Source organism: Pongo pygmaeus, chromosome 2 (assembly GCF_028885625.2).
Source record: "Pongo pygmaeus isolate AG05252 chromosome 2, NHGRI_mPonPyg2-v2.0_pri, whole genome shotgun sequence".
Taxonomy (NCBI): Eukaryota; Metazoa; Chordata; class Mammalia; order Primates; family Hominidae; genus Pongo; species Pongo pygmaeus.
In genome coordinates this window covers 77,194,862-77,216,143 of record NC_085930.1, presented here as the reverse complement: position 1 = coordinate 77,216,143, position 21,282 = coordinate 77,194,862, and positions in this window count along the sequence as shown.

The following is a 21,282-nucleotide window of genomic DNA, read 5'->3' as shown; positions in this document are numbered from 1 at the left end:
CCATCATTCAGATTTTATGACAAGATGCAATAACCAGCCACCTGTGATGATAAAATAGACTTTTTTCAAAAAAAATTTCTAGCAACCTTTATTATGCATGTTTTCTTTGTTGTCTTGTAACGTTAACAATGGACATCACATGCCAAGCATGATGAAGAGAATTTCTTTAGAATCGAGTTTTATAACAAAGAATGTATTCCAAAGTAAGGATTTATGTTGGTGGATAATTATGAGCCAGGCTGACTACTATGAATAATTTACATCAGGGCTAGGGTAAGAGAAAATGAGGAGAGAGTAGTACAATTAAATGATCAATCATAACTAGTCTATTTGTTTATACAATAATAAAAAATAGTAGTTTCTATTGGACTGAAATTTTTCAGGTAAAATTGATGTCATATCAAATTAATTAAATAATAAATGTAATTGCCTTACATCAGTGCATGCTTAGGATTAATACTGATTAAAAATCTAAGGATGCAAAAAGATTTATAACAAAATGACAGTAACAGTGATGTTTCCTCAATCTCTTTTTCTCCCAAAAGCAAAATCTGTTTATAATTTTATTTTTTATGAGAGCTACTTATATAAAAATGTAAACTAGAAGAAATTATTTTTTCTACTTGTGCATCTGAAAGTATCTTTTCTTTCCCTCCTTCTTTCCTTCTTTCCTTCTTCTTTCCCTCCCTCCCTCACTCCTTTCTTCCTTCCCTCCTTCTTTCCTTCTTTTCTTTTTCACTTCCTTCTTCTCTTATCACTCCTCCCAAATTTAAAATCATCTGTCCATTATCTTTGTCATACAGTATAGATAATAAGGAATCTGATGGTCTTCTCATTAATAGTGAACTTGCTGTTTTTCTCTCAAAAATGAGAAAGCTTTTGGGAGTTTCTTTTTATCTTAAGTGTTCTCAAATTTCAAGACAGTATGCCTGGGTTCTTTTTAAATTCCTTCTGCTGGATACTCAGGTTTCAAATCGGAAGCTTTATGTCCTTCTTCATTTCTGCAAAATTATCTTCAATTATTTCTTGTACTATCTATTCTTCATCTGTGTTCTTACTGAGATACCGGATCATCTGAATTTGTTCCTTTTTTGTATTTTTTTCTTTCTTCATATTTTAGAAGAATTATTCAGCTTTATTTTAAAGTCCTATTTTTATTCTCTAAGTGACAATTCTTGTATTTAACTTTTTATAGCATAGTCTACATTTTAATGGTTGTCATACATTTTTGAATGTTTATTTACAGAGCATCCCTTTTAAAATTGTTTTCTTTCCATAAATTGGGTCTGTTTGTTTTGGAACAAGCTTTTCCATTTCTTTTTCTTGTTCACTCTCTTTAGTGATCTCCAGCTGTCAATTCATGTTGTAGAAGGACAGTGATGTTGGTCACAGATTCCCCAAATGCTAAGGTTAGGTGAGAACCAGCATACTTATCAAAGATCTTCATTTTCCCCAAAGACAAAATGCAGTGCTTTTAGAAAAAAATTAATTACTTTTGGGATGTTATTTCCCTCATGATAAACATGGTTGCAATTTACACTCTCTACTGCTTTGAGAGAGAAATTTCTGTCAAGCTCTGAAATTGGTCCACACAGAGCACTTCAATTTATTTCAGTTTTTGACCCTCATTGTCTTCTCAAAATGATCAGCAGCTCCTCAATCTGAAGTCACAGGATGGCAGAGGTTCTGCTTAGCAGACTCTCCCACTTTGAACTGGAGTATTTTGTTTTACCTCTTTCATCTATTTTCCAATTTTTAGAAATTTGTTGACTTTTTTTGTAAACTTTTTTTGCATTAGCACTTCTACATTTATTTATATTATTACTTTTACTTCCGTGGGATCTCAGTAATGAAGCAAACATATATGCCTAGTTACCATATTGAATTCAACATAGAGAGTATGATTTTTTAAATAAATCCTGAAAGATAACTGTCTATAAATCTACAAATCCTCTTGATATTTTCTTTTTATATTTATTTGCAAATTTTTAATTTCTTGTGTTTTCTAAACTGACAAATTTAGATACTTTTACATTTGTAGCATCAAAAATAATTTTTTAAAATGATGATGTACTTAGAGTCAATCTATTGGGATTGAGTGTATTTTTAAAATTAGAATTGTTAAAATAGTATTTGACATTTGCTTTGCTTCTGGTACTGATAGGCTAGTTTGCTGCAGACCAACTTTCACACCAAAAATCTCTAGAAAAAAAGACACAAACTTCTTATCTCAAAATATCCATGTTTCAGCAGAGGTTAGCTGAGTTTTGCTGAATTCAGGGTGTCATTGGGACTGTGGTCTCATCTGAAGCTTGAGGTCCTCTCCTACACATGTTCAGGTTATAATTCCTTGTGGCTACAGGACTGACCAAAGTTCTTTTCTTTCTGGCCATTGGCTGGAGGATGTGTCAAGCTTCTAAATTATGCTCACAATCCCATGCCATGTGTCCTCCTTCATAGCACTTCTTACAACATAGAAGATTGCTTTGTCTTCAAGGCGAGCAGAAGAGCATCTTTCTCACATTAAATCTGACTTATCTTGTCCCTAACCTCTTGACAGCCTTTAATAAAAGATAAATTAGTTAGATCATATTCACACTGACCTAAACATAAGATTAATAAAGATAAGCTTTCTATTGGTTAATTTAAAGTCAAGTGAGTAAGATGCTAATTACATCTGTAAACTGCTTTGCTATATAAAATAACAATCTTGGCAGTAATATCCCCTCATATTCACAGGTTCCTCTTACGCTCAAAGGGAGGTGATTATACAGGGTTTATGCACATGGAGCCAGACATCTTGGGAGTCATCTTAGAATTCTGCCTACCATAAAGTCTACATAACCAAAACCAGGAGAAACAAAAAGAAAAAAAATATAGTTCATGGGAAATCCAGATATTGGGGTTATCATAAGTAATTTCTAAATAAATATTTAATATGTTAAGTATTTTAAATGTTTTAAATATTCAAAAAATTAGATGGCCATGGAAATGTTCATTAGAGAACAGAAATTAGGATTGCTAGACTTACCAAATAAACATATAGCATTCCAAGTTAATTTTAAATATCAAGTAGATAGCAAATACTTTATACAATATATGTCATGAAATATTTGGGATATATGTATACTAAAAGTTTATTGTTACTGAAATTCAGGTTCAACTGGGTGCCCTTTATTTGACAACACTAACTGTAAACTGTCAAATAAAATTTTTGAACCTTAAAATATGACAAATACAATTAAAGACTCAAGAGTTTCAAAGCACAACAGACTAGATATGACTACATATAATTGACAAGAGGATTAGTAGAGTGCTAAGTAGGTCAGAGAAGACATATACTGAAAAACAGAGAGAAAAAAATGGAAGATTCAGAAAAGAGCATAAGAAACACATATGACATGGTGAATAAATGTCAAAAATATTTATTGTGGTTCAGAACAGAAAAAGAATGGAGAAAAAGTATTATTTAAAGAAATGATGGCTAGGGATATTCTAAAACTGACAAAAGGCAACAGGTAATAGATTCATACAACACTGCATTTATTAAGAAGGATAAATTCAAATAAGCCATACCTACCACATCATGGAAAATAGTAAAATGAAAAGAAAATCCTAAATAAGCTAGATAAGAAAGTGTCATACTACCTTTAAAGTTGCAACAATATTATAACATGTTTAATTGATTTACTATATGAAACATTGGAAACTAGAAGTCAAAAACTGTGATCTTTGAATTTTTCTTAGGGGGCAGGTACCACATTGCCAAACTAGAATTTTATTCCTGGCAAAAACATTCTTTAAAATGAAAAGACAAATAATGGAGAATGAACTTGAAACTGAAGTGTTTAGAATTACAAAGATTTTTTCCCCTATTTCCAGATGAGCTCAACAGCCAATTAAGTTTTATTATAAAAAATAAAGCAGCTTATATCTACTTGAAAAAGTGAAGGCAAAATTAAGATGTTTTCATTTAAAGTAAAAGTCATAGGATTTATCACTAGCAGAACTACACTAAAGAGTTCTTCAGCCATCATGAAAATGTTTTGAAATATAAGCAGAAAGGAATAAAAACCAGTGAAAAGGATATTATGTGGGAACATCTGAAAGAATACTTCCCACATAAAGCAACATTATTAATTACATAGTTTCATGTGCGTCCGTGGGAAGAGACCACCAAGCAGGCTTTGTGTGAGCAATAAAGCTGTTTATTTCACCTGGTGCAGGTGGGCTGAGTCCGAAAAGAGAGTCAGTGAAGAGAGATAGGGGTGGGGCCATTTTATAAGATTTGGGTAGGTAAAGGAAAATTACAGTCAAAGGGGGGTTGTTCTCTCGCAGGCAGGAGTGGGGGGTCACAAGGTGCTCAGTAGGGGTGCTCAGTAGGGGAGCTTTTGAGCCAGGATGAGCCAGGAGAAGGAATTTCACAAGACAACGTCATCAGTTAAGGCAGGAACAGGCCATTTTCACTTCTTTTGTGGTGGAACGTCATCAGTTAAGGTAGGAACTGGCCATCTGGATGTGTATGTGCAGGTCACAGGGGATATGATGACTTAGCTTGGGCTCAGAGGCCTGACATTCTTGTCTTCTTATATTAATAAGAAAAATAAAATGAAATAGTAGTAAAGAACTGGGACAGCGAAAATTTTAGGGGATGGTATAGAGAGATAATTGGCGATGTTTCTCAGGGCTGCTTCTAGCGGGATTAGGGGCGGCGTGGGAACCCAGAGTGGGAGAGATTAAGCTGAAGGAAGATTTTGTGGTAAGGGGTGATATTGTGGGACTGTTAGAAGAAATATTTGTCATTTAGAATTATTGGTGATGGCCTGGATACAGTTTTGTATGAATTGAAAAACTAAATGGAATAAGAGAAGGAGAAAAACAGGTATAAAAGGTCTAAGAATTGGGATGACTCAGGACATCTGATTAGAGAGTGCCTAAGGAGATTCAGCATAGTCCTGCCAACAAAGATTATTTATTTACTTCAAGAGTTAAGAGTGGCTGTTTGGGTATAGCACCAGGAGATATCAGCTGTGATGGCTTGGAGAAACAGTGTAAACCGGCAGTGTAAACAAGAGCAGGGCATGTATGAGTAGTAGAGAACGGTGAATAGGAGTATGACTAGACAGAAGATCGTAGGGATGACAAGTTATTTGGGGCACAGTCTAAGTTGGTCTGGTGTCTGGAATGAGACTGGGGCCTAATAAAAAGGAGCGTCTATACAGGAGCTCAAATGGGCTGTACTTTGTAGCATTCTGAGGATAGGTCTGACTTCTGAGAAGGGAAAGTGGTAAAAGTATTGTCCAGTCCTTTTTAAGTTGGTGGCTGAGCTTGGTGAGGTGTGTTTTAAAAAGACCTTTAGTCTGTTTTACTTTTCCTGAAGACGGAGGTCTGTAAGGGATATAAAGGTTTCACTGAATACTAAGAGCCTGAAACACTGCTTGGCTGATTTTACTAATAAAGGCTGGTCTGTTATCAGACTGTATAGAGGTGGGAAGGCTCAACTGAGGAATTATGTCTGACAGAAGGGAAGAAATGACATGGCTAAACTGAAGAATTATGTCTGACAGAAGGGAAGAAACAACTGCGGTGGCCTTCTCAGACCCTGTAGGAAAGGCCTCTACCTCTCCAGCGAAAGTGTCTACCTAGACTAAGAGGTATTTTAGTTATCTTACTCAGAGCATGTTGAGTAAAGCTAATTTGCCAGTCCTGGGTAGGGGCAAATCCTTGAGCTTGATGTGTAGGGAAGGGAGGGGGCCTGAATAATCCCTGAGGAGTAGTAGAATAGCAGATGGAACACTGAGAGGTTATTTCTTTGAGGATAGATTTCCATGATGGAAAGGAAATCAGAGGTTCTAAGAGGCAGGCTAGTGGCTTATACTATAGCATAGCCTGCCTTTGCTGGTGCGTGGCGATTAGGCCTGGTGGAACTGCCATCAATAAATCAAGTGTGATCAGGGTGAGGAACAGGAAAGAAGGAAATATGGGGAAATGGGGTGAATGTCAGGTGGATCAGAGAGATACAGTCATGGGGGTCACGTGTGGTATCAGGAATAATGTGGGAGGCTGGATTGAAGTCCGGGCTAGGAACAATGGTAATTGTGGGACTTAACAAAGAGTGAGTACAGCTGAAGGAGCCAGGGAGCAGAAAGTATATGCATCAGGTATGAGGAAGAAAATAGATTTTGGAAGTTATGAGAAATGTAGAGAGTAAGTTGAGCATAGTTTGTGATTTTGAGGGCCTCTGAAAGTATTAGGGTGGCAGCAGCCACTGCACGGAGACATGACGGCTAGGCTAAAACAGTAAGATCAAGTTGTTTGGACAGAAAAGCTACAGGGTGAGGTTCTGGCTCTTGTGTAAGAATTCTGACCACACTAACCATGCCTAGGAAGGAAAGGAGTTGTTGTTTTGTAAGGGATTGAGGTTTGGGAGATTAATCAGACACGATCAGCAGGGACAGCACGTGTGTTTTTATGAGAATTATGCTGAGATAGGTAACAGATGAGGAAGAAATTTGGGCTTGACTGAAGTAATGGGGGCTGTCTGTGAAGCTTTGCGGCAGTACGGCCCAGGTAATTTGCTGAGCCTGATGGGTGTCAGGGTCAGTCCAAGTGAAAGTGAAGAGAGGCTGGGATGACGGGTGCAAAGGAATAGTAAAGAAAGCATGTTTGAGATCCAGAACAGAATAATGGATTGTGGAGGGAGGTATTGAGGATAGGAGAGTATATGGGTTTGGCACCATGGGGTGGATAGGCAAAACAATTTGGTTGATAAGGCGCAGATCCTGAACTAACTTGTAAGGCTTGTCTGGTTTTAGGACAGGTAAAATGGGGGAATGGTAAGGAGAGTTTATAGGCTTTAAAAGGCCATGCTGTAGCAGGCGAGTGATAGCAGGCTTAATCCTTTCAAACATGCTGTGGGATGGGATATTGGCATTGAGCAGGGTAAGGGTGATTAGGTTTTAATGAGATGGTAAGGGGTGCATGATCGGTTGCCAAGGAGGGAGTAGAAGTATCTTATACTTGTGGGTTAAGGTGGGGGAATACAAGAGGAGGATGCAAAGGAGGCTTTGGATTGGGAAGAAGGGCAGCAATGAAATGTAGCTGTAATCCATGAATAGTCAGGGAAGCAGATAATTTAGTTAAAGTATCTCAGCCTAATAAGGGAACTGGGCAGGTGGGGATAACTAAAAGGAGTGCTTAAAAGAGTATTGTCTAAGTTGGCACCAGATTTGGGGAGTTTTAAGAGGTTTAGAAACCTGGCTGTCAATACCCACAACAGTTATGGAGGCAAGGGAAACAGGCCCTTGAAAATAAGGTAATGTGAAGTGGGTAGCCTCCATATTGATTAAGAAGGGGACGGACTTACCTTCCACTGTGAGAGTTACCCAAAGCTCAGCATCTGTGATGGTCTAGGGGGCTTCTGAGGCAATCAGGCAGCATCAGTCTTCAGCTGCTAAGCCAAGAAGATCTGGGAAGGAGTCAGAGAGCCTTGGGCCAGAGTTCCAGGGGCTCTGGGAGTGGCTGCCAGGTGAGTTGGACAGTCTGAATGCCAGTGGGGTCCCGCACAGATGGGACATGGCTTAGGAGGAATCCTGGGCTTCAGGCATTCCTTGGCCTGGTGGCCAGATTTCTGGCACTTGTAGCAAGCTCCTGGGGGAGGAGGTTCTGGAGGAAGGCCTGGCTGCTGTGGTTCAGGCGTTTGGAAGTTCTTGTGTGCTGGAGATGTGGCTGGGGTTTGTCTCACAGTGGAGGCAAGGAATTGCAACTTTTTCCTATTATTGTACACCTTGAAGGTGAGGTTAATTAAATCCTGTTGTGGGGTTTGAGGTCTGGAATTTAATTTTTGGAGTTTTATTTAATGTCAGGAGCAGATTGGGTAATAAAATGTATTTTGAGAATAAGACAGCCTTTTGACTTTTGAGAGTCTATGGCTGTAAAATGTCTCAGGGTTGCTGCCAAACGAGTCATGAACTGGGCTGGGTTTTTCATATTTGATGAAAGAGCCTAAATGCACACTGATTTGGGAGAGGTCTGATAAAGAAAAAGGAGCATTAACCTTGACTATGCCTTTAGCTTCAGCCACCTTTTTAAGAGTAAATTGCTGGGCAGGTGGGGGAGGACTAGATGCGGAAGGAAACTGTAAGCCAGACCAGGTGTGAGGAGAGGATGTGATAAAAGGATTATAGGATGGAGGAGCAGAGGCTGAGGAAGAATTGGGATGTAGCTCAGCCTGGCGAGGAGCAGCCTGGGGAGGAGCGGAGATGTCAGATAGGTCTGTAGAAAAGGAAGATTAGAAAGACTCAGTGACACTTGGGGTTGGGACAGAGGGGACAGGTGGGAGGGAAAGAAGGAAGATTTGGGGTGAGTTGCACTAGGCACAGAGACTAGGGATGGACCGATGTGTAAAAGAATGCCTGGAACATCAGGCACCTCAGACCATTTGCCCATTTTATGACAAGAATAATTTAGATCTTGCAGGATGGAAAAATTGAAAGTGCCATTTTCTGGCTATTTGGAACTACTTTCAAGTTTGTATCGGGGTCAACCAGCATTGCAGAAGAAAATAAGATGCTTAGATTTTAGGTCAGGTGAGAGTTGAAGAGGTTTTAAGTTCTTAAGAACACAGGCTAAGGGAGAAGAAGGAGGAATGGAAGGTGGAAACTTGCCCATAGTGAAGGAGTCAAGCCCAGAGAAAAGAGTAGAGACACAGAGAAGGGGTGGGGGGTTCTTGCCCTCCAGAAAAGCAGAGAAGGGGTTGGGATGCAGAGATACAAGGTTGGGGCATGGAAATAAGGGATCATGGTGCAGAGATATAAGAGGTCAGGGTGTGGAAATAAGGGATTGGGGCACAGAGATATAAGAGGTTGGGGTACTTGCCCCTCCTCCAGAAAAGTGGGACTTGCCACTAAGAGTGAAGGAGAAGGGATTTGGGGGTTTCTTGCCCCCCAGAAAGGCAGTGAAGGGGTAGAGACATGGAGAGAAGGGGTTGGGGTAATTGCCCTTCCCCTAGAAAAGCGGGACTTGCTGCTAAGAGCGAAGGACCAAGGCAGGTGTCCCTGCGTGGTCTGACACCACTGAAACGTGGGTGAATAATCAGAGAGGCATCCCTGCAATGATTAAACACCAAGGGAAGGCTGCCTTCCCAGTCTGTGACCGGCACCGGAGTTTTGGGTCCATGGATAAAATGTGTCTCCTTTGTCTTTACCAGAAAATGAAAGGAATTGAAATTAAGGGAAGGGAGAGATTGAAGTGTGGTGCCAAGATTGAAAGGAGAAAGAGGTTGAGGGATAGTGAGGGAGGTTGGAGAAGAGAGTAAAAAGAGGCTGCTTACCGGATTTGAAATTGGTGAGATGTTTCTTGGGCTGGTCGGTCTGAGGACCTCAGGTCATAGGTGGATCTTTCTCATGGAGCAAAGAACAGGAGGACAGGGGATTGATCTCCCAAGGGAGGTCCCCCAATCCAAGTCATGGCACCAAATTTCATGTGCATCCATGTGAAGAGACCACCAAGCAGGCTTTGTGTGAGCAATAAAGCTGTTTATTTCACCTGGGGGTGCAGGTGGGCTGAGTCCAAAAAGAGAGTCAGTGAAGAGAGATAGGGATGGGGCCATTTTATAAGATTTGGGTAGGTAAAGGAAAACTACAGTCAAAGGGGGGTTGTTCTGTGGCAGGCAGGAGTGGGAGTCACAAGGTTCTCAGTAGGGGAGCTTTCAAGCCAGGATGAGCCAGGAGAAGGAATTTCACAAGACAATGTCATCAGTTAAGGCAGGAACAGGCCATTTTCACTTCTTTTGTGGTGGAATGTCATCAGTTAAGGTAGGAACTGGCCATCTGGATGTGTGCAGGTCACAGGGGATATGATGTCTTAGTTTGGGCTCAGAGGCCTGACACATAGGATTATAAATATGGAGAGAATAAGAATACATGGCAACAATAGCATAATAGATGGAGTGAAATTGAGTTAACATCTAAGTGCCTTACATTTTTGCGGAAGTTTTAAACTACTATCTTATATTAGAAATGAATAAGGATATATACAGTATGTTTAAGGAAATTCACCATAGAAAACAAAAAGGATGTACTATATAATAGTAAACTAATGAAGAATATAATAATGAACTACTCTCAATATAAAAGAAATAAGTAGGACAATATAAAACAGATAGGACAATTTATTTCATTTTATTTTACTTTAAGTTCTGGGATATATGTGCAGAATGTGCAGGTTTGTTACATAGGTATACATGTGCCATGGTGGTTTGCTGTGCCTATAAACATGTCATCTACGTTTTAAGCCCCACATGCATTAGGTGTTTGTCCTAATGCTCTCCCTCCAATTGCCCCCCACCCCCTAAAAGGCCCTGGTGTGTGATGTTCCCCTACCTGTGTCCATGTGTTCCAATTGTTCAACTCCCACTTATGAGTGAGAACATGCAGTGTTTTGTTTTCTGTGCCTGTATTAGTTTTCAGAGAATGATGGCATCCAGCTTCATCCATGTCCTGGCAAAGGACATGAACTCATTTTTTTTATGGCTACATAGTATTCCATAGTGTATATGTGCCACATTGTTCTTTATCCAGTCTATCATTGATGGGCATTTGGGTTGGTTCCAAGTGTTTGCTATTGTAAATAGTGTTGCAATAAACATATGTGTGCATGTGTCTTTATAGTACAATGATTTATAATCCTTTGGCTATATACCCAGTAATGGGATTGCCTGGTCAAATGGTATTTCTGGTTCTGGATCCTTGAGGAATCACCACACTGTCTTCCACAATGGTTGAACTAATTTACACTCCCACCAACAGTGAAAAAATTTCCTGTTTCTCCACATCCTCTCCAGTATCTGTTGTTTCCTGACTTTTTAATCACCATTTAAACTGGTGTGAGATGGTATTCATTGAGGTTTTGATTTGCATTTCTCTAATGACCAGTGATGATGAGCTTTTATTCGTATGTTTGTTGGCTGCATAAATGTCTTCTTTTGAGAAGTGTCTGTTCATATCCTTGGCCCACTTTTGGATGAGGTTGCTTGATTTTTCTTGTAAACTTGTTTAAGTTCCTTATAGATTCTGGATATTAGACTTTTGTCAGATTGGTGGCTTGCAGAAATTTTCTCCCATTCTGTTAGATGCCTGTTCACTCTGATGATAGTTTCTCTTGCTGTGCAGAAGCTCTTTAGTTTGATTAGATCCCATTTGTCAATTTTGGCTTTTGTTGCAATTGCTTTTGGTGTTTTAGTCATGAAGTCTTTGCCATGCCTATGCAGATAGGACAGATTTTTGTAAAAATTCATAGACTAGTCCATTTAAACTCAAATAGTTCAGCTATTACATTAAGTTAATATGGACAAAATCCTGCAATTCGTAGGCAAACAATTTAAAATTGAATACTAAAACAAAATTTAACTACATTCTGCTGATAAGAGATGTATCTTTAATATAAAAATAAGAAAGACTGAAAGTAGAATTACGGAACATGATAAACCTAATCAAAACAAAGCTTGTAATTTTAAAGAAACTATACTGAAAAGCAAGAAATATTTATACATAAAGTTTGATATTTTATAATGATAAAAAGATAAAACAACAGAAAAAGATGACAAAAATAACTTTGTAAGCATTTAATAACCTAATCTCAAAATGAATAAAGCAAAAAATTACAAAATAAATAAACAATAGAAGAAAAATAATGAATAGCTACATTTACAATCATAGTTGAATAATTTAATGCAATTTTTCTCAGTAACTAAAGAATAAGCAAAAGATGATTGGATAAATTGAATATGTTATATACATATAATGAAATATAATTTTTCAATAAAAATAAATGAAGTATTGATACATATTACATTAAATATAAATTCAACTTGAAAACTAAGTGAAAAAAATCTAGTCACACCCTAGACAAAAACTTACAAAAAGACATTGTAAAATTCCATTTTTATAAAATGTATGTAATAAGCAAGTTCATGGAGATAGAAAGTAGTTTGGTGCTTGCCTGGGGCTGATAGATGAAGGTGGGGGAATAATGAGAATGACTGCTGATAAGGACAAGGGTTTCTTTTTAAAGTGATATAAATGTTCCAGAGTTTGATGATGGTTGCACAAATGTGTGAATATAATAAAAACTACTGAATTATACACTTTATTTGATAAATTATAAATTATTTATCCATAAAACTGCAAAAATGATTTTTTAAATAAAACTTGCATTGGATCTCATCCACTTGTAAATGGCATTAAAATTATTTTCAGTTCAGTATATTCTAGAGCAGTGGTTTTCAACCAAGCCTAACTTTGTCTCACAAGGAACATTTGTAATGTCTGAAGGTGTATTTGATTGTAACAGTAGAGGTGGAGTGGGTATTTCCATTAACTAGGTAGAAGACAGAAATACTAGTAAAAATCTTACAGTAGGCAAGACAGCTCCCAACCAAAGCAAAACAAAACAAAACAAAACATGTAACTGCCCCAAAATATCAATAGTGCAAAGGTTAACAAGCCCTCTTTTAGAGACATTGATCTCTATTCCTATATAATTTTTAAGCCTCATGGTAATACGGTCTATCTTGGAATGTGAATGAAGCATAATGTAAACATTACAAGCAACAACATGTCACATTTTTAGAATTTACATCATTCAGAATACCCCTTAGTATCACCTGACCCCAAAGCTTAGAATGATTTTGCCAATTTTGCAAATATGAAAACTTAGATTATGTTATTCTTTTTCTAATGGGCCAAGAAAGGTATAACACTACACTGTCACTTTTTTTTTTACTTCTATACTAATTACTTTCTGAATATATATAGATATCTATCTATCTATCTATCTATCTATCTATCTATTCTTTTACTACTTAAAAAATATTATTTTAACCTGTTTAAAACTAAGGCCTAGCATTAGGAGATATACCTAATGCTAAATGACGAGTTAATGGGTACAGCACACCAGCATGGCACATGTATACATATGTAACAAACCTGCACGTTGTGTACATGTACTCTAAAACTTAAAGTATAATGATAATAAAATTAAAAAAATTAAAAACTAAGGCCTAAAAATAAGAAGTGCTATTTTGTCTGACAGCAAAATAAATAAGTAGTTTTTAAAATAGTAAGCTGAAGTTTAATAATTATTATGTTAAAATTATAGTAACTTTTTCTGCAGTAATTATTTTTGATAAAAATTAATGCAATTACATGATATAAAATTAAGATATAGTTTATTTAGTGAGAAAAACACAAAACAATAACCATTGTAGAATGAAAATAAGTTTTAATATATGAAAGACTTAAGAATCCTTTAATACATTAAAGTGACTGATACTAGTGTTCTTTGCTGAATCATAGGTAACATTTTTATTGATTTTTAAAATAGGGTTAGCATAGAATAAATGAAATTTATAATTTAATAGTCATCAACTTCACATTCATTTTACATACCACAGGAGAAAAAAAGAAGCTCAGAAAGATTAAGTTCTAAGGATCATTGATTTTAAAATTGGGGCCAGAATTAGGACTCAAATGCATATGCTCTAAGGTCTAGCCCTTTGTATATTACACCCTTGCTGAAGACTAAATTTGTGTGTGTGTCTTATTGGCAGTGACAAGGCAGATTTGCCAATATGCAGTTTCTAAATCTTGCATTTATTTCTATACATTTTAAATTTAATTTAGAAATAGAACAGGGACAGTAATGTTAGCAAGATGGTCAATCTGAGTTGTTTGGCACTCATCCCCACAAAAAGGGTTGTGGGGTTCCCTTCCAACATAACAAATGAACAACTATATTTCGGTGGAAGTTACTGAGGAGGTATGCTGGGGAACATAAGGGGAGTGATAAAAATCCCTGTGAAGCACAGAAACTCAGGATAGAACTACAAAAGAAGAGGGAGACACACCAACTCTACCAAATTGTTCCCTCACTGGGATCAGCTCATAGCCAGGAGGGGCTACTGGTTATGGAGAAAAGGTAAGCTGGAGGCACCAGTGGTCCCCATTACTACTGCAGATGCCTGCAGGCTGCTATGGGAGGGTCCTGCAAGCCTCACAGTCAATAAATTCAATCTGGGGAGCTTTCTGGAGTTCTCATAGCTGTGTTGCCCTATACTAGGAGCCCATTTTGTATACCCACCAACTCCCATGACCTAAGTTGGAACTGCATAGTACAATCCTGAAACCAGACTGACTGCTAGAGTATGTCCTACTCTGGGGGCCAGTAGCCACTGTATCTCTCCATCCCTGAGGCCCCAGCATCATTCCACCATGCTCACAACGAAGGCCACAGAACCACAACCTCAGCTACTTTAAGCTTAGGCCCAGTGGAATGGCCCAAATCCATGCAACATCCCCTCCTCCCTGGGAAACAGGCATATCTGAACAGCAAGAAAGCCAACACACAGCTGATGGCCTGTGGTGCCTGTGTGCCTGACCCAACAGGAAGGATGGCAGCAGCCCCACCCATTGAAGAACCCACCTCAGAGTTGGCCAGCCCACCATGCCTATGTAAGCCATGCCTGACTGCCTGACAGCGAAACTAGAGGTGGCCCTGCAGCCCTGGAGAGTCCATTACACAGCCAGCTGGCCCACCATGTGAGTCTATCTAAACAGTGAGGCTGGTAGCATTGCCCCTAACAAAACTGAGCCATTACCATCACAAACTCCTGTAGCATAGGCCACTGATGAAATTGCAGACATCATTGATGAGAATTATAGCTAATGAAACTGCAGAGAACCAAAGCTAATGGATCATACTCAACTGACATCCTAGATACACCTACAGGAAACAGTCTCTCCTTACAAAAGTTAACCCATAAAGTTGGAAAAGATAACTGTTCCACCAGATACACAGATATCAATGCAGAGACATAAGAAACAAGAAAAAATAAGGAAACATGACATTTCCAAAGGAAAATAATAATTCTACATTAACAGCACCCCACAAAAAAATTTATGTAATTCCTGGAATTTAAAATAATTATTCTTTTTAGACTATGAGATATAAGAGGATATAGACAATTCAATGAAATAAGAAAAATAATTTATTATCTGAATGAGAAATTCAACAGAGGGACAGATATAAAAAAGAACAAAACAGATACCTTGGAGCTGAAGAATTCAATGAATAAAAGAAGTATAACTGAGAGCTTTAACAACATACTAGCCATTTTGGCAGCATATGTATTTATGATTTGTATAGAAGAAACAGTTTCTAAACTTGAAGACAGTTCTTTTAAAGTAACCCAATTAGAGAGGAGAAAAAGTAAACAAAAATAAAAAGCAATAAAGAAAGTCTACTTATGGGACACCATTAAGTGAAAAAATATTTGCATTATAAGAATGCCAGAGGGAGAAGATATAAAGAAAGGCAGAAATATTGAAATAATATGTGGAAACTTCCAAGTCTTAGCAAACATATGAACATCCAGATTTAGAAACTCTAAGATCCCCAATTAGATTACAACAAAAATGATCTACTCCAAGGTACATTATAATCAGTCTATCAAAAGTCAAAGACAAGGCAAGAATTCTGAAAACTGAAACAGAATAGTGTCAAGTCACATATAAGATAATTCTGTTATACTGTCAGCAGATCAATCATCAGAAATCTTGCAGGCCAGTAGAGAATGGTATGATATATTCAAAGTGCTGAAAGAAAAAAAAATACTGGCAGCCAAGAATACTATATCAGTGAAGCTATCCTTCAGCAATGAAGGAGAAATAAAAACCTTCCCAAATAAGCAAAATCTGAGGGAATTCATCACCACTACACTAGTGTTTACAGAAATGCTTAAGATGATAGTGCTACAACTGAAAGTGAAGATAGTTACTATTATGGAAACACATGAAAATATAAAACTCACCAGTAGAGGGCAATTCATAACCAAAATCAGAATATCCCAGTGCTATAATAGTGCTATGTCAATCTTTTAATCTTCTGATATAAAGTTTAAAAACCAAAGGGGTCAAAAAACAATTTCTACAATTAGTCATTAAGAAAAACAATAGATAAAGACACAAATTAAGGCAACAAATATATAAATTATGGGGAGGGGTCAGGAAAAAATGTCTAGAGTATTTTTACGTGACCAAAATTAAGTTGCTCTCATCTTAGAATAGTCGATTGTAACTACAAGAACCTTTATTTTAGCTTCATGGTATCCACAAAGAAAGAAATTACAACAGATACACAAATGAGAAAGGGAAAGGAAGCAAAGCTTAGCACAGCAGAAAACCACCCAGCCATAGTGGTAAATAATAAAAGAGAAAAAAAGAACAAAGAGTCTATACAACAATCAGAAAACAATTAACAAAATGTCAAGGGCAATTCATTACCTCTCAATAATAACCTTAAATGTAAATGGATTAAATTCTTCAATTTAAAGATAGCATTGTTGAAAGGATTTTGAAAAACTAAGAACCAACTGTATGTTGTGTACAAGACACTCACTATTAAAGACAAACCCAGACTGAAAATGAGAGGATGAACAAAGACACTCCATGGAAAAGAAAACCAAAAGCAAAAGGAGTAGCCATATTTATGTTAGATAAAATACACTTTAAGTCAAAAACTGTAAAAAGAGACAAAGAAGGTCATTATATTTAATAAAGGGAGAAATTCAACAAAAGGATATACCAATGATAAATATATATGCACACAACACCAGAGTGTCTAAATACATAAAGCAAATATCAGATCTAAAGGGAGAGATAGACTACAATGCAATAATCACAGGAAATTTCAACATCCCACTTTTAACAATAGATAGGTTGTCTAGATATAAAATCAGCAAAGAAACATCAAACTTAAGCTCCACCATAGTCAAAATGAATCTAACATATACTTACGGAACATTCCCTCCAATAATTGCAGAATATACCTTCTTTTCAATTGCACATGAAACATTCTCAGGGACACAAAACATGTTTCAACATATTTAAGGTAGAGAGTATATCAAGTATCTTTTTTGAACACAATGGTATAAAGCTAGAAATGAACAAGAAGAAAATTTTAGAAACTTTACAAATATGTGGAAATTAAACAAATTGCTTTTATGTCACCAATGGATCAAGGAGTAAATTAAAAAGAAATTTAACAAATTCCTTGAGACAAAAGAGAATGAAAGCACATCATTCCAAATCCTATGATATAAAATGAAAGCAGTTCAAACAAGGTAAGTTTATAGTAATAAACACCTACAACATAGAAAGAGAAAGGTTTCTAATAAACAACCTAATGATGAACCTCAAAGAAATAGGAAAGCAAGAAAAAAATATATAAACTGGTAGAAGGAGGAAATTAATAAAGCCTAGAACATAAATAAATGGAGACAAGAAAAACAGTTCAAAAGATCATTGAAGAGAATTGTTGATTATTTTGGAAAAAATAAACAAAATTTACAAACCTTCAGCCAGACTAAGAAAAAAGAGAAAACTCAAATTAGTAAAATCAGAGATAAAAAAGAGACAATATAACTGATACTATAGACATACAAGAGTTCACAAAAGACTATTGTGAAGAATTTTACACCAACAAATTTGGTAACCTAAAAAAGAAAAGATAAATTACTGGACACATAAAACCTACCGAAATTAAACTGAAAATCGTAATAGACCAACAATGATCAAGAAAATTGAATTAGTAAAAAGTCTTCCATCAAAGAAAAGCCCAGGATCTGGTGGCTTTACTGATGAGTTCTACCAAACATTTTAAGAAGACTAAAAACAGGTTTTTTTGAATTACTTTAGAAAATTAAAGAGGGGAGAATATTTTCAAATTCATTTTACAAAGCCAGCATTACATTGATGTAAAAACAGGACAAAGACACAAGAAAAAAAATAAATAAACTGCAGGTCAATACACCTAATAAACATAGATGCAAAAATTCTTAACAAAATGATAGCAAACTAAATTCAACAGCACATTAAAAAGATCATTCACTATGATCAAGCGGGATTCATCCTAGGGATGGAAGGATGTTTCAACATACACAAATCAATAAATGTGGCACACCACATTAACAGAAAGAAAGACAAAAACAATATGATCATTTCAATAGACACAGAAAATGGATTTGACAAAATTTAACATCCTTTCATAATAAAACTCTCAACAAATTAGGTTCAGAAGGAGTGTACCTCGACCCAATAAAGGCCATACAAAAGATAGACTCCCAGCTAAGATCACATTTAATGGGGAAAACCCAAAAGATTTTCCCTTAAGATTAGAAATAAGACAAGGATGTTCATTTTCACTACTTCTATTCAATATAGTACTGGAAGTTCTAACTAGAGCAATTAGGCAACAGAAATAAAATAATAAATAAATAAATCTAGATTAGAAAGGAGAAACGCAAAATAGCTCTCTTTTTACAAGTGACATGATGTTACAGAAGGAAAACACTAAAGATTATACCAGAAAACTGTTAGAACTAATAAACAAATTTAGTAACATTACAGGACAGAAAATCAACATACAAAAATTAGTGGTGCTTTTATAGGCAAAGAGTTAACTATTTGAAAAAGAAATCAAGAAAATAATTTCATTTACAATAGCAACAGAACAGAAAGATACCTTGGAATAAACTTAACCAAAGGCTTGCTAGGTATTTACACTAAAAACTATAAAACATCGATGAAAGAAATTGAAGAGAACATAAAGAAATAAAAAGATAAACTCTGTGTTCATGGGTTGAAAGTATTAATATTGTTTAAATGGCCATATTACCCAAAACTGTCTACAGATTTAATGCAATCTATATCAAAATATCAATGACATGCTTCACAGAAATAATTTTTTAAAAATCTCTAAAACTTATGTGGAACCACAAAAGACCCAAAATTTCCACAGCAATCCTAAACAAAAAGAACAAAGCTAGAGGCATCACATTACTTGACTTCAAAAGACATCACCTAACTCCCATTACAATGGCTATGATTAAAAAGACAAAAGAAAACAAAGTTGGTGAGGATGTGGAGAAAAGAGAACTCTTGGTGGTAATATAAAGTAGTAAAGCAATTACAAAAAACAGGATGCAGGTTCCTAAAAAAAGTTAAATGTAGGACCATATGATCCACAAATTCTACTGAATGTATACATACAAACGAAATAAAATCAATATGTCAGAGACATCTGCACTTCTGTGTTTATTGCAACAATATTTATAATAGCCAAGACTTGGAATCAACCTGAATGTTCAACGAATAGTAAACGTATAAATATTTACACAATTGAATATTATTCAGCAATAAAGAAATGAAACTGTGTCATTTCTGACAAAATGGTTGAATACAGAGGACCTTATATGTATTCATCTGTTCTTAGGCTGTTAATAAAGATATACCCAGGACTGGGTAATTTATAAAGGAAAGGGGTTTTATTGACTCACCATTCAGCATGGCTGGGGAGGCCTCAAGAAACTTACAATCATGGCAGAAGGGGAAGCAAACACGTACTTCTTCGCATGGCAACAGCAAGGAGAAGAATGAATGCCCAGTGAAGGGAGAAGCCCTTTACAAAACTGTCAAATCTTGTAAGAACTAACTCACTATCACCAGACAGGATGGGGGGAACCACCCCCCATGATTCAATTATCTCCACTGGTTCCTCTTACAACACAGGGGATTATGGGAACTACAATTCAAGATGAGATTTGGGTGAGGACACAGCCTAACCATATGATATTATGTTAAGTGAAATAAGTAAGACACAGAACGACAAACACCAAACGATCTCATTCATATGTGGAATCTAAATAAATATGTTGCTCTTACAGAAGTAGATAGTAGAACACTGTTTACCAGAGATGATGTGGAAGGGGAAAATGGAGAGACGTTTGTCAATGGGTACAAAGTTACAATTAAATAGAAGAAATAAGTTCTGTTTTTCTTTTTTTTTTTTTGTTTTTTTTTTTTTTTTTCTACATGCCAAATCTTTTTTTTTTTATTATTATTATTATTATTATTATTATACTTTAGGTTTTATGGTACATGTGCGCAATGTGCAGGTAAGTTACATACGTATAGTTCTGTTTTTCGATTGCATGGTAGGGTTACTAAGGTTAACAGTAAGTTGTTGTTAAATGAATTTTTGTTGTTTTTTTGAGATGGAGCTTTACTCTGTCACCCAGGCTGAAGTGCAGAGGTGCAATCTCAGCTCACTGCAACCTCCGCCTCCCCAGTACAAGTGATTCTTCTGCCTCAGCCTCCTGAGTAGCTGGGACTACAGGCGCATGCCACAACACCCAGCTAATTTTTCGTATTTTTAGTAGAGATGGGGTTTCACCATGTTGGCCAGGCTGGTCTCAAACTCCTGACCTCAGGTGATCTACCCACCTAGGCCTCCCAAAATGCTGGGATTACAGGTGTGAGCCACCATGTCTGGACATTAAATGAAATTTAACCTAAAGCTGCATTCTTACATATTTTAAGTTGAGCCTAAAAGTCTCTTCCTACATAGTGAACTGTAACCTAAATGGATGTGTAACCAGATTATAATTCAACCTTGTGCCAATCACTGAGTTTCGGCTAATCAAAGCAACCAGTTGTTCAAATCGTGTTCAAATAAGGCAAACACCAAGCTGTAACCAATCTGGCTGTTTCTATGCCTCACTTCTGTTTTCAATACTTCATTTTTGTTTTTCTGTCCATAAATCTTCTACATGGCTGCACTGGAGTCCCTGAGCCTACTCTGGCTCAGAAGGCTCCCTGTTTTGTGAATCATTCTTTGCTCAATTAAACTTTATTAAATTGAATTTGGCTAGGATTTTTCTTTTAACATTGCAAAACAGCTAGGAGTGATGTCTTTGAACAGTCTCATCACAAAGAAATGATAAATGCATGAGGTAATGAATATGCTAACTACCCTGATTTGATATTTATGCAATGTATACATGTATTGAAAATCAAATGGTACCCCATAAATATGTACAAATATAATGTGACAATTTAGAAAAAGGAAAAAATAGAACTTGGGAAGAAATGTATCTTCTAAGAAGATGGCATTTTAGGAAAACAATCTCTACTAAACTTATTTTCAAATGTTTATAAATTGCATAATTTACTTTGAAAGAGATATGAATGACTTAAAATTCAGTGTATCAAGACTTGTAAGTTATTAATTGATATGTAAATACATATACTACATTATGAAATATAACATGTTAATAAATATATACCTATTGAAAAAGTGTATACATTTATTTCTAAGAAATATAAACTAGTACAATTCTATTCATATTTGACCAGATGTCTCCTCACAACATAGGTGTTTGTTTTA